Genomic DNA, 10,708 nt, shown 5'->3' with positions numbered 1-10,708 from the left:
CCAAACCAACAATTGCTGAGAAATCAAACCACTCAAAAGGCTGAGAACTTTCATCGCAAGGTTTGTTAGACTTGACTAATTGCTCAAGTTCATCGTTTAGTCACTCAATCTAATTCATTGAATTCATTATTGCAAAGGGAGGTGAATAGGCTTATTCTAAAGGGAGGTGAATGGCTAACTAGACCGACAACTTCTGAGATATAAAACCGTGGAAAAGCATGGAATCTTCGTTCCCAACTTCAATTAGACTTCACCAATTCCTTAAATACATCCATGGTTCACTTGATTCAATTTCTTAAAGTCACTATAGACTCGACTTTTTATTGATTGATTGTTTCAAGTTGAGGAGGATTGATTGTTCAGGTTGAGGAGGATTGCAAAGGGTGGTGTAATCAAATTTGTATTCATTGTCAACTTTGCTATATATAGTGGGAAGAACATAAATTGCTTGGACCGCTTAAAGTGTGTTTTGATAATAATATATAAACTTGAAATTTAAACAGGGACACAGCTAGCAAGCTCAATCACCATTAAAAGAGGCCGTGAAATTCATTCTGGGTAATCAATGAAGGTACGCTGTCCGGGCAGAGGGTTGGTGAAATTAATATGGCGAGCGTCCTCGAAGCTCTACCTGTTCTGGTAAATTCGGATCTGCTTTGTTCTGGATTATTCGATATGTGTTTATATCTGTGGGGAGTCCTGTTTTCGGGTAGCAGTGGTAAGGGTCGGTTCTGGTCTCAGACTCTGTCGCCATCCTGTTATACTTATTCCCTTCTGCATGCATTAAGGACGGATGTGCTGTTGCTGTGTGTTCAGGTTGGGGATGTCTTTAATAATGAGTCAGTCAGGAACTTTTTAAGTCTCTTTTCATGGCCGAGTATCCCCTCTGTGGTCTGTAAGCCGATTTCTGTGGTATGTAAGCTGATTTTTGTGGTCTGTAAGTGGATTTCTGTGGTCTGTAAGCCGATTTCCGTGGTTTGTAAGCTGATTTCTGTCCAAGGAAAAGGTGAAGCAGCGGGGAATAAGGCTCCATCGGTGGTGCAGAGGAATGAGTCGAATATCAGCCATACATCCAGCATTCAGGGTGTCGGGATGGTGAAGTTTAAAATTCAGTCCTCCCTTCATATCTGTGTAAGTCGGTTTTGTTACAGTCTTTTTCTGAATTCTTTGTTTAATAGGTAGTCGTGGTTTATCCTAGTCATGGCCCCCAGATTAAGAGGAACTCCTAAACGGGGCGGTGTCTTGGGGAGACCAGCATCGCCTTGTGTAACTCCAATTGCTATGGCCTCACCCGGCTCCTCTCAGTCCGAGGAATCAGGGGATTCTCTCAATAACTTGTTGCACACGGCTTGTTTTACATTCAAGAGCAATCGAAACTAGCCGCTCATCTCAGCTCTCATAACTGTGATTTTTTCTGAGGAGGATGAGGTGAAGGTCAGCTCTGAAGCTGACTCCGGGAAGTAGAATCCCTCTCAGGTAGACAGAGCAACCAGGAGCGGCTCGGGGGATGTGACTCTCAAGGTGGATGCTATGATACAGGAGGAGGAAGAGCAGGGCGATGTTGGAGAGAAGGAGATTCCTCCTCCAGAAAACATAATTCCCTGTGATCCCGCAGACAAGTATGCTACCTATTTGTACCCGGTGCTCCCTCTGGGAGTTAAAATGGAAGAAATTGGAGAAGGGGTCATGCTTGACTTGCTGCCAGGCCCTCCCAAAGATTATGACAAGTTTCAAGGAGCGCCTCCGAAGGCGTAACCCAACAGTCTTCAAATTTTGTTTTTTGACTATGCTTTTTGGGATCTCTAGCAGCGGGACTACTGCGAGCCCGAAGCTTCACAGCTTTAAGTCTAGTTGGCACCTTACTCTTTTTCTTCTGGTGGAAATCTTCAAATGTTGCTGACAAGTTTTGATGAAGTTCCTGCATGTAATTCCAGTGACAGATTAACATGGTTTTTTTGTGAGAGGGTTGCTGAGGCACTCTCAGAGATTGACATGGTTTTTTTGTGAGAGGGTTGCTGAGGCACTCTCAGAGGTTAAATCCTCTCTATAAATATTTTTTCCACTTTTTTAATATAATAGATTATCCTTTACCGAGAAAAAAAAATATCAATATTACTATGAAGCGGAAAACGCTTAGCATCATCAAATTGCAGTTACTTTTATTTTCCTTGATAGAACAATATCTCAAAACGGAGTTAATAAGAAACCTCAAATGCGTTGCTTAGTGTAGAAAATACGTAAAGAGACGGCATCTATCTAATCCACGTATCATGGTCAATGTAACTGATGCTCAAATACTGTGAGACTTATGTTTGCTTAGTGAATGAATGTGATCATGTGAATGCTATTCGTCTCACATTTGTATATTCCCATCAGTCTAATCCACAGCTGTGATATATTTTCCAATTATGTCTGATACCTCGTTATCTTTATCCCTGATTTCCTTTTTGCCAAGGCTTTGGATAATGGTCCACGTCGATTAAAATATTCGCCTGTCACACTAAAATGATTGGTTTTATCATATGCACCAGAATCCATGTCACCCTGAATTTTACAAATAAGACAACGCATAGCATACTCCTGAAAGCTTGTAATGCAAAAAAGGCTGAGAAATGAACACATGATTTATCTGATTGCAAGTATTTTACTTATGTTTCCACTTGATGGCCTCAAAATTGCCACGAATGCAAGCACTCTTCGCTTTATACATGAAACATACAAAAAGCATCCGAGTGCTGGAACGAAATATTCCAAGTGGAATGAAAATGATAAGTCACCCTAATACCTCTTCAAGTCATAGTTACTAAGTTGGAACTCGAATTCGGTATCAAGTTGGAATTCGAATTTTGTGGAATTTGTTAAATAATTACGAGGTGGCGCAAAATAGGTTTGCTTAGCTGCGCACTCCAATATTCACTGTGAACTGGTAGGAACAGTCGACCACCGTAACATTATCTCAATGTTACATCTCCTTGTGTCATAGGCTCTAGTTTTACATGTGCTTCCGGGGCAAAATTTTCAATTTTTTTGGACAGATTAACCAGAATTTGTGAACTAGAGCTCACAAGCTCCGAAGCTGGTACGGGTCGATTCCCGGAATCGACCCGCCGCCGGTCGGGCGGGGCGGGGCGGCCCGTGGGTGGCGCTGCGCGCGGCAGCGCCACCCCCGAGCCACCCCGCCCCGCCCGACCGGCGGCGGGTCGATTCAATTTGTGAACTAGAGCTCACAAGCTCCGAAGCTGGTACGGGTCGATTCCCGGAATCGACCCGCCGCCGGTCGGGCGGGGCGGGGCGGCCCGTGGGTGGCGCTGCCGCGCCGCCCCGCCCCGCCCGACCGACGGCGGGTCGATTCAATTTGTGAACTAGAGCTCACAAGCTCCGAAGCCGGTACGGGTCGATTCCCAGAATCGACCCGCCACCGGTCGGGCGGGGCGGGGCGGCCCGTGGGTGGCGCTGCACAAAGTCTGAGTTTCATGTGTCATCAATACTTCTGTTCTTTTGTGTAGTATATGTTCTTGCAATCTTTTCATATGGGATTGCAGTACCATCAGGTCTATTCATACCTGTTATTTTAACTGGTGCCTCTTATGGTCGATTTGTTGGCATCTTGCTAGGATCATTTACAGACCTGGATCAAGGACTTTTTGCTGTTCTTGGAGTAGCTTCTTTCCTTGGGGGTTCAATGAGGATGACAGTTTCACTATGTGTAATTCTTTTGGAATTGACAAATAATTTGTTGATGCTTCCTCTTGTTATGCTGGTATTGTTAATATCGAAGACTGTGGCCGATGCATTTAACAGTGGTGTTTATGACCAAATTGTTCGCCTCAAGGGCTTGCCATTCCTTGAACCACATGCAGAACCTTATATGCGGAATTTGAGTGCAGTTGATGTTGTTAGAGGCCCATTGGTGACCTTTTCTGGAATAGAAAAGGTTGATAACATTATGCAGGTCTTGAAGAGCTGTAAACACAATGGTTTTCCTGTGATAGATGAACCTCCTTTCTCAGAGGCACCTATTTTATATGGTCTTGTGTTGCATTCACATTTACTTGTTTTGTTGAAGAAGAAACTATTTCTACTCTCGAGGGATTTGGCTAGTGAAGATTTTTTTAAGCAGTTCTCTTTGGTAGACTTTGCAAAGCCTGGATCAGGTAAAGGCCTCAACATTGAAGCGATAGAGATAAGTGTGGATGAAGCGGAAATGTTTATCGATTTACATCCATTTGCAAATACCTCTCCGTATACTATTGTGGAGACGATGTCATTGGCCAAGGCACAAATTCTTTTTCGACAAGTTGGATTGCACCACCTTTGTGTGGTCCCTAAGTATTCTGGGGTAAACATATTTCTATATTTTTGTACTGTTTGTACATGGTTTAAGTGGATTATTCTCTTACCTTATTCCCAATTTATGTGGTTTTGTAGAGACCTCCTATAGTTGGCATATTACCCTGGCATGACTTTATGCCTGAGTACATTTTGGAAATGTATCCTGACTTGAAACAAAATCGATGGAAGAGGTTACGCATTCGATTATCAGCTTTCACTGGCATTATGAAAACACTTCCAATAGTAAAAATATGGTTCTGAAGTCTGTTTGAGATCTTTTCTTCATAGGCTTTAGACTAACTAGTGGATTAAAGATCATTTGTAGGAAGAAATTGGTTTTTTTGGAGGGTTTGTTTTGGATCAGATGTCAACTGTTAATATAATATTCTTATTATTCTTTCGTTGTCCAATCAATTGTTTTGGACATGTCTAAATGCTTATTACTTTTCTGATGTCAAGGCCCTAAAAATTGGTTTATTTGTAGTTATGGAGCCTTGCCACCACTTATTCTGGTTTGCAATGTTAGCATTAACATTTTGACAGCAATCCAGTGAAGTTCTATCCTCACTTTTTGTCCAATGGATCATGAAATTTTCAACCAAGATTATCGGGAACCAAGACCCTTCGAAATGAGAATCATTCATGGAGGGACGTGAATTCCTGGTAAGCATTATATTTGACTTGCTCAATAAAACACTTAAAATGATGCCAATGCTGAGCGAATCTGGGATCATGATGATTTAGAGGGATGTACATTTCTTGCTGTTATTGAAAGGCGTAGGATCTCTACAGTACATCCTACGCCTTTCAATACATATAGTATGGATCAACAACAGTAAGAGAACATGTTATTTGGGTCGAGAATTTCTGAATATAGACCGCCCTTGGATTGCTCTCCAGGTTATTTGAATACATCGGCTAGTGATGATCAAAATGATAACTCAAGAGATATTGAATCTGAAAATGTGTCGTTGCAGTTCTTTCTTCCACCCCAACCAGATTGAGAATCTATTCAGGTTGATACAAGGGAACGAAGGGAGCCTTGTATTACTTCTGATGATGTTGTTGAGACGAATTGGATTTCTCTTGGCTTAGGCGGTGGCAATACATTGGTTGAAACACACACTGGGGAATTGTTAGGTTGACCCTAAACTATTAGAAGACACAGATCCTCGACATCAGTAAATTTCTTGTTATGAGAAATCCTTTTGAAATGTTTAGTTTAATCATTGTTTCACACTTTAATTTTGTGGTTTCTTTTGAGAAATTAATGTAGTTTATTTCTTATGTTTCTTTTGCGCAAGTAATTTTTTACTGAATGGTTTTAGTATATAGATTATCCAATCATTATAGTAAAAATAAAGCATCGGTATGATTATTGTTTTTGGCAAATCTCTACCTATATTATCATTTCTATTTGAAGATTCCAACTGGAATAGTACGGTAATTATCACGATATTGAGTTGCTTAACTGCTTATGAGCCCACATAGAAACATATCAGCGGCTGCTCTTAAAAAAAAACATGAGAGGGGGCTGTGTTGTTTGGCTATCCATCCAGATGAACTCACAGCAAATATAAATTTCCCTACAGACCAACTTCTATATTGTCAACTCAATAATCTTATACAATTGGATATTAAGGTAAAGGTCATAATCGATTATCGTATGGGCACAATTTGTTAGGTTGACCCTAAACTATTAGAAGACATAGATCCTCGACATCAGTAAATTGCTTGTTATGAGAAATCCTTTTCAAATGTTTAGTTTAATCATTGTTTCACACATTAATTTTGTGGTTTCTTTTGAGAAATTAATGTAGTTTATTTCTTATGTTTCTTTTGCAAGTAATTTTTTACTGAATGGTTTTAGTATATAGATTATCCTATCATTATAGTAAAAATAGAGCATTGGTATGATTTATTAAGGTATTCATCAATAATAAGGTTTAGTTTAATCATTGTTTCACACTTTAATTTTGTGGTTGCTTTTGAGAAATTAATGTAGTTTATTTCTTATGTTTCTTTTGCGCAAGTAATCTTTTACTGAATGGTTTTAGTATATAGATTATCGAATTATTATAGTAAAAATAAAGCATCGGTATGATTTATTAAGGTATGCATCAATAATAAGGTTTGGTGATTTAGGAATAAAGTATAATTATTAAGGTATTCATAAATCATGAAAAAACTTCTATATTGTCAAAATTCATTCGATCAGCTTCCCTACAGATCATGTTGGGAATTTGGCAAATCCTCGAGTCTTTCCATTAGAAGTGCTCAACTGAGAGAGGATGGTGATTCTCATGGTATCTCTGACATGAAATTCATAAAAAAAAAATATTATTTGACCATTCTTAGTTAATATTTTTGTATAAAAATTGTGATTTTGACATGTTAATTCTGGCAAAAAATTATCAAAACGTTTAGTTTTTTTGTTACATTTATGTTAAAAATGGTTCTTTTTATGTCCATTTTTAAAAAATGTTGTTTTTTAGAGACAATTATTTCATGTGGATTGAAAAATTAATTAAGGATGTATAAATATGTAGATTATCTAAAATTCAAACTATCGACTTTCTAATTTAAAAACGCAAAACAATAAAAACCCCACTTAAAAAAAAAAAAAAAAAATTAAGATAGAGAACAAGAAAATATGAATAAAATGACGACTTCAAAAACTATCAAATTTAGAAAATAATTTGTTACATTTCACACACTAGAAAATTTAAAGTCAAAAAAAGGTCTTTTAAAAAAAGGGTGTGATGCAGAATACTCACTTTTTAAAATCAGGATGAAAATCACTACCATTCACTACCATTCTAAAACTTAATGCACATGAAAAAAATTAAAGTTCCAAAAACCATGTTCTAAAAAAAACATGTGTATTCTGCATCACCACTTTTGAAAATCGTGTCATTTTTTTGCCACCTCTACAAAACGGGTAACAGTATCAGTTCCCGTTTCAAAGTTTACATTGTTACTTAGAAATAGATCTAAAAAATGTGAAAATTAGCCTCTCTATATATCAAAACTCATCCAAGTATCCCCAAAATTAGCCACAAGAAATAAGTGTAAACTCTCTAAGAGGTCTAAAATTCACTGGTTTGATGATGATTTCATCATAGATAAATGATCACAAACATACATGAGCTACTAAACCAAATTCTGGCTAAAATCCACATAAAACAAAAAAATAGTGTGTAAAACACACTCTAGGTCACAAGTTGACCTAGAAACTAATGTCAAACAAGATAAATCACCAAAAAAGAGGAAGAAATGTTGAAATCATTGATGCATAGGCCACTTGGAGGAATGCGTTTGGCCCATCTAGTGCCAAATAAGTGTAGATGGCTCCAAAAATCATGATCTATGGGTTGGCCCCAATATTACCATTCAAATCATCATTTGGACAACAGTTTTATGTTTGGGACACAAAATGGGTCTCATGGGTTTTCTAATGATAGAATACCCTAATTTTTCTCTAATTTTGATGGCTCTAAGGATGTTGTTATCCTCACCATGTATTGAAGGGTGAGACAAACCTAATCTGATCATTGGATCAACTGCTAAACTATGCGTAGACTACTAAGTCAATTGGGGCATGTTTCCTCAAGTGCATTGTTTCACCAATAATGTGGGAAAAATTGTACACTCTTGGGGGTGCTATAAATTCTCATGGAATGAAATGGTGGTGTGCAAGTTGTAGGATTCTCGTAGCTCTCAACATTTCTCCTATTGTGTGTCATAATGTTCCTCTAGTGGATTTGGGCCCCAATTTAGTTTCCCAATCCATGATGAAAACCATATTGAAATCACAAACAATATCTAGTGTTGCTTCTTCACCATTAGGTACAATAATCATTAATGCATCTAAGTGGACCAATATTGCTATTCAAGGATAAATTGATACTTCATATGGGGCTTCCCTTCCAAATTTGGGCCTTTGATCACATAATAGTGTGACCTCCCTAGGTAGGAGTGGATAATGGGAAATCATATTAGGTGTTCCCATCCTCCAAGGGAAAATAAATACCCTTGCTACATCCCTCAATCAATGGGTTTTAGTGAGTAATGGTGGAATATAGGTGACAAGTGACCTTATCATGGAAAATTTTAGGGGCTAATGTTCGCCCAGTGGGCTAATTTTCCATGATTTTTCCATAAAAATGATTCGCTAATTTCCAATTTTATAAAAGACGATTCGCCCAAATTTTAGAATATAAAATTTTTTTACCTTAAAAATCGCCAACATTATATAGAGGTTATATATAAAATCATTATAAATTTGAATAATTTTACATTTATATCAATAAACATTTTATAGTTTGCATATTAGGGATTAGTGATATTCGCCAATGTTTCTAAATTTCAAGAAAATTTTCTATCCTTAAAATTTTCCTTGGACCTTATGACCATATTCCATGATCAAATGCATAGAAATGATTAGGAAATCCATATTTTAGGTGTACATAAGTGAGGGGAGAAAATGTGGATGCATGAGATACCTTGGCCTTTATTTTTCCACCCCTTTTATTTCCTTTTTCCTTTTATTTATTTTTTCTTTTTATTACTACTCAAGGCTTTAATAAATGAGAGCATGTTGTGAATGATGTGTAGCAGTGGATCACCCCATTATTCGAGGGGAATTTCATAGCCTACTAAGGTTTGGGACATGCACGGGTTTATTTTATGATGTGGTAGAGATAAATTGGTCCTAAGAACTCAGTGATGGCCTTAGTGGTAAAGGGTAGATCTAATGCTTGGATTTTTCTCATGTGTTAATCTTAATGTATCATCCATCTTTTTAATTTTATAATATTCTCTTTATTTCATTTATTTCTTGTGGCTATGATATGCTTTTTACTTTTCTTTTAGCTGCATCGACCTCCCAGGCAACATTTCAAAGCCCAACCTAAACATGTGGACAAGGGGGGGTGTGCTAGGACACAATAGACATATGGCATGTGGACCCAGAGATTGGAGGTGGAGTATAGCGATCAAAATGTAAACATGGATGTAATAAGTATGGAATGCAAGAATAGGACCAAACTAGCTCAAACAAGGTTTCCCAAGTAGTGCCCATCCTAAAGTCATGGGCCAATATGAGAATTCCCATTAGATTAGTATTGAATATTCACAACGTGAATGTTGTATGACTATTATGCTATTCACAGAGGGAAGAAACAAAATGACGATACAAACCTTTCCTTCTTCTAGGTCACCCAATAATCAATGCCAAATTCCCAAATGAAAAAGGAAGTGTAAGCACTTGATCTCATATTCAATAGAATACATTTTATAACCAATTTTCTATAGTCAGTAGATAAAATGAATGTCAAGTATGAAACAAGGGATTCCTAAATGTTTAAAAATGATGTAGATTGACCACTAACAAAAAACTTCATGAAGGTTTCACTAACATAGAAAATATAATGGACAAACTATCCAACGAGAAGAATGAAACTAATATATATATATATATATATATATATATATATATATATATATATATATATATATATATATATATATATATATAGAGAGAGAGAGAGAGAGAGAGAGAGAGAGAGAGAGAGAGAGAGAGAGAAACCATATAGAACTAACTAGAGAAATCCATGATCACTTGCAATGGTAGCGCCCTTTGACTATGCTTGAAACCTTGGAAGCTACAACCAAATGATACCATTTCAAGTAGAGAACAGTAAGATGTCATGAAGAGAGATGCAATACATAGAGATGTTAGGTAGAGAACAAAAAGATGTTAATAAGAGTGGCAAATAGGAGTTACAAAGAAGAGGAAAATGCCCAATTTTGTGACATGTGCTCTGATATCCTCTCAGGCTAGGAAGGTAACCCTCAATAGCAGGATTTTCATTAATGTAAGCATCGTTATATAGGTGAAGTGGGGTGACATTTGGGATTCAAATTCTATGGTCTCTTCCCATTCTAACTATTGAAATTTCTATATTTAAATATCTACACATTTTTGTCCAATCATTAAGGAGTAGGTGACTTGACACATTTTACCATGTTATTCTCACATAAATGCCACCCATATATATATGTAATTCACATTTTGAAACAATATTCCATGATTGTATTACACCATATAAATTTCTATCACGGCTAGCTATTTGTTTATGAAAATGCAAGCATATGTAATATTGTAATCTAATTAGAAAATGATTATTCCACACTAAGTTTTATTCCATATTTCACTAGTATTCACAAAATTCATTCTTTATCTTATGTAAGCATTCCATAATAATTTCATCACACATTTATTACTTATTCATCATTTATATTATTTTCATTAGATCACTAATTTTTCCTAACAAGTACTCCAAGTCACATAACTTCAAAATAACATAAATTA

At 36.9% G+C, this 10,708-nt stretch overlaps 1 pseudogene; it reads left to right on the top strand.

Moving 5' to 3' along the window:
- The first annotated feature begins 606 nt into the window (after positions 1-606).
- On the top strand, positions 607-5,075 carry LOC149165548 (putative chloride channel-like protein CLC-g pseudogene; annotated as a pseudogene).
- The last annotated feature ends 5,633 nt before the right edge of the window (positions 5,076-10,708 follow it).

Source organism: Pinus tabuliformis, chromosome 5_1 (genome assembly GCF_031772625.1).
Source record: "Pinus tabuliformis cultivar Carrire ecotype Pingquan chromosome 5_1, CPIR1, whole genome shotgun sequence".
In the NCBI taxonomy this organism is placed as follows: Eukaryota; Viridiplantae; Streptophyta; class Pinopsida; order Pinales; family Pinaceae; genus Pinus; species Pinus tabuliformis.
Note: the sequence above shows the minus strand (reverse complement) of the source record. Positions and strands in the feature narration are given on the sequence as shown.